Source organism: Dreissena polymorpha, chromosome 14, assembly GCF_020536995.1.
Source record: "Dreissena polymorpha isolate Duluth1 chromosome 14, UMN_Dpol_1.0, whole genome shotgun sequence".
NCBI classification, from domain to species: Eukaryota; Metazoa; Mollusca; class Bivalvia; order Myida; family Dreissenidae; genus Dreissena; species Dreissena polymorpha.
Window position 1 is genome coordinate 50,097,935 of NC_068368.1, and position 4,838 is coordinate 50,102,772.

Below are 4,838 nucleotides of genomic sequence, written 5' to 3' on the forward strand. Positions count from 1 at the left end.
CCTGCTACTGCTGCTACTGCTGCTACTGTTGCTACTGCTGCTACTGCTGCTACTACTGCTACTGCTACTACTGCTACTTCTGCTGCAGCTGCTGCAGCTGCTGCTTCTGCTGCTACTATTGCTACTGCTGCTGCTGCTTCTGCTGCTACTGCTTCTGCTGCTGCTACTGCTGCTGCTGTTGCTGCGGCTGCTGCTGTTATTTCTGCTAATAGATACCGGTATTTTTACTAAAGCCGAAAAAGTTACTATAACACCTTGCTTGCAGATCAAAAAATTACTCCCACAGTACCCACACCGGTCGACATACGACACTTGCGCGATATTTGCTCGATATATCGCGCGAGTGTCATATCGTGCGTCGAGAGATTGTCGTACGTCAAGAGAATGTCGTGTGTCGACCTAGTGATTTTTAGGTCGACAGGCGACATTTTCGCGATATATCATATTGAATGTCGTGGTCGTATCGTGCGTCGAGAGAATGTCGAGAAAATGTCGCGTGTCGCGCTCGAAGGTCGACACACAACATTCAAGCGACATTTAAGCGACATTCTCTCGACGCTCGATACGACGCGCGACAATCCAGTCGACAGTCAAGATTTTCTGCGATATTTTTTTTTTTTTGAAACCAAGCGCGATATGTGACACTCAAATATTGGTTGTCGCATGATTTTCGCGCGTCGTATTGAGCGTCGAGAGAATGTCGCTTGAATGTCGTGTGTCGACCTCGAAGGTCGACACGCGACACTCAACTTGGCCCTATCCGGATTCAGTAGTAAAGCCCACTTATATTGCCAATACAATGTACTTACGAAATTGATCGAATTTATTATTGTAAATTTTATATGGATTTGTTTTACGATCAAATTTCAAATGCGAGTTGCGCCCCATGATCTCGTTTGGAAACATATCCTGTGCTTTTAGCGTATGGAGTTGTTAATGTCAGAATAATAATTTTGGCGGCTTTGCCGTGTAGATTTGTAACATTCTGTTACGTGTTAACGTTTCACTTCAATCAGAGAATACTCTCTTGCAATTATTCACTGTATATAAGTCGAACATATTATTCTGAAACAAAAGCAAATTATCGTAAGATACACATGACAGTGATAGACAACTTGAAGACTGACTCGACTGTGCTCGAGAAAAGTTCTTGCGTATCGCATGCTCAGCACTTTGTAGACATTACTGTACACACCTTGATTTATGAAATCTGTATACAACCTGCTAAATGCCAGGTTTTGTTACCGTGTTTGTATGTCAGGCGACATGCGCTGATTTTTATGTTTGTTTTTAATGATTCTCTGTTAAAGATTTTTAAGTCATACCCGGTTTCATGCATATATAGGTAGCAAGTGCGTAAATAAAAAAGAAAAACGAACAAATATCCTCTTAAACAATACGACCCCGTTGTTAAATACTATAATATATAATCGTATTCTAGTTCATTATCAAGCTTGTTCAAATCATAAGGAAAGTCCAGATGTGAAATATTCGGTACGTAACGGCGTATAGAAGTCGCTAATTTTGTATTCAAATAATGCCCCAATCTCTTGCACGACGGTCACATTACATTCACCTCTGTGTTGGGCTCAGAACGGACTATTGTTATGAAAGCGTCTCATTCATGTCATGATCATTCCAAGCGTTCATCAGTGAGGTTACAGTATACTAAACAATCTCTTGCACGACGGTTACATTGCATTAACTGCACTAAAGAAAACCATCTCATACCATGATATCTTATATCAGTCTTAATTAATTATTATAAAATTGATATGTTTTTTATGTTAAGAAACCGACATACATAAATACGTCGAAGGAATGCCTAACGTCACTCAATAAAAAATATGTACACTTGTTTACATTTGTGAAGTGCGTGGAATGATTACATCTGTGTAAATGGGCAATAAAATAGTTCCAAAGAGTTGCATTAAAACTCACAAGTTTTTGCACGATTTATCGTACATTTAAAAGTCATATTTCTTAATTAAATGCATGCGATCTTAAATATCCACTCAAATATACATTGTATGCGTTTGTTCGGTTTTAGCTATTTGGTAGACAAAATGGCGTGCTGAGCCTTATGCAGAGTTGTATGTGAGAGCAAGGAACGACAACTCTGCGTGGAGATTGATAATGCCCCTGCAGAACAAAACTTTCCACGCTCTGTTATTCACACGGTTAATAACGAATGCATTAGAAAAATAGAGGATTAAGTGATGTCCCAGGGATTACTCTAACGATTTTACAAACAGGATGTTTCAAAAAGCTTCGATAGCAGATCAAAGTGTTTTGTGCGTTTTGTTCATGTCTTTTCTCAACAAAATTAAATTTAAAAGTCTCTTGCACATGGTTGATTTCTTATTCTTATTATTTTCTGGCTTATTCAAACCGATAACATAATTTTAAAATCAATTTATAGTCAAGCTCTAAATGATTGCCTAAATGGTCGTTCTAATTGGGTATCTAATATAAAAAAAAATGTTAGACATCTACGGTTTGTCATACGTGTTTAATAATCCAAGCTCTGTTGATGTTAAAATATTTATACCACATTTTAAAAATGTTGTTATTGATACCTATAAACAAGAGTGGTTTAGATCTGTTGAAAGTAGCTCTGTTTGAGATATGTACCGTGTATTTAAGCCTATGTTTGTTAACGAAAATTATTTAGATTTACTACCTAAATCACTAAGACACTACGTCACAAGGCTTCGAACTTCGAGTCTGCAACTTAGAATTCAAACTGGAAGATATGCTGGTCAAAATATATCTCGAAACGAACGTTATTGCCTTAGTTGTAACGAATAAGATGTCGAAGATGAGTTTCATTTTGTTTGTAAATGCCCTTTGTAAAATGATATTAGAAGAAATTATCTTAATAAATGTTACTTTGTTAGGCCGTCTGTTTATAAATTCCACCAATTGTTGAATACAACGAATAAATTTGAACTAATTAAATTAGCAAAATTTGTAAAAGATGCTATGATTTTAAGAAATAATATTTCTTATGTTGTTACCTAACTTCAAAAGTTATCCTGCGTATTTAAAATAATTATTTTACCTTGAATTTTCGTAACCGCATACGATGCTGCTTATGTTTATATTTTTACTATGTTTATTTCTGTGACATATTTGATTGTGAAATTTATAGTGTTTAGACGATGTGCACTGTGCAAGTCTGAATAAATATGCCTTGTCTTATCTTGTCTTGTTGATTTCATCCGTATAAGTACCTCACAAGTGTCACTGTATATTTTAGTTTCTGTTCCGCTTCTTGTTCAATAATCGTGATGTGTGTTTCCTGGTTTAATGGATTTCGCCAGGTATGATAAACGTGATGCCCTTTGTCTAATTCGTGATCTAATTTGTATCGCTCCTCTTTCTTTTCAGTAAAACCAGTATCTGAATTGAACTGAGGTGATGTTATATTTTATTTTTTTTAATTTTAGAATTCAAGAGCATCGCCTTAACAAATTGTGTGGTTGATCTGTCACTGGTGCTAAATTCTAAACTATTGGTGTTTTATATATTGTAACGAGTAAATGCGATCCCTAAGAGCTAAATAAGTGAAATGTTTCAACAACACAATGCTTGCATTCTGGTGTCATTCATATATTCCATATTTATATGTATGTGTGTTGTTTTTTTAATTAGTTATAGGCTTAATGTTAGGTTTTGCATGCCTTTCACTTGAATAATTTGCTTTTACCGTTTCATGGCGGTGAGCCAATTTTAATGATTTTGTTCAAATATTATTTTCCTGCATTGTATAGCAAATTAACCTAAATAAAATGTTAGCAAATGAAACAATATCTTTTTCTAAGCATTACTGGAATTTAAAGCTCCATACCCTCTTCAGAACATTTAAGCGTTTTACGATGATAATGAAATTTCTAAATAATTTACAAATAAGAGTTAGTTGTATCCAGACGACCAAAAGTCTCTTATAACTTTAACAATTTCAGCAAGACAAAGATTATATTATTATCGCGGTTCTTTTCTTTTCCTTCTGAAACCTGATAAATTGACTGTACCTTGAAGCAACGGTCACAAGTCTTGTAAAAGTCTGTGAGAGAAAAAGACGCTTATGAAGTAAGGCGCCTAGCGTCCTTTCCATGTTATACTGGTATCGTTTAAACCAATACTTGGAATACCTAACACATGTTAACTGGATGTAAGCACTTTCGTCGAATTGATTGGTACTTCAAAGAATAACTGCTGAGTATTTATCATATTGTTTTTTTCATTTTTATCCGCAAATGCTCGTGTATTTACTCACGATATATTCATTCCATATTATACCTTGTTAAAAACAAACACATGCAGTTCCAAATGTTTATGCAGTGACCAGTTCATTACTTCCGCAATGTGTTACTAATAATTGTTTTGATTTTTTGTATTAATAGAAACCGAAAGTTCTATTAATTTATTTGTAAAAGCTCGATTCTTATTGGCATAGATAAAATTAAATATGTAGCCTTGTTAGCAAGTAATTAATTATTTGGACAAAACGATAAAATAAAGATAAAATATGTTTCTTAATTATACTTAAAATTACTATGCCAAATAAATTGTGTGGCTTTAACTTATTTATATAACATAGTACGTCATTTTATTTGCTTTATATTATATAGCTGATTTGAATTGTTACTATACATATTGACATGCTCAAAATTTAAAATAAATCTTGATAAAGGGTCGGCAGCCAATTGTATAAATATTGATAACTTTAGCCAATCCAAAAGATAACCTTTGGTTAACTTTATCCGTTTTTGGATATGTTATCAATTGTGGTTATCCTAGTGTATAAAATTGCAAGTCGCATTGGATATCTT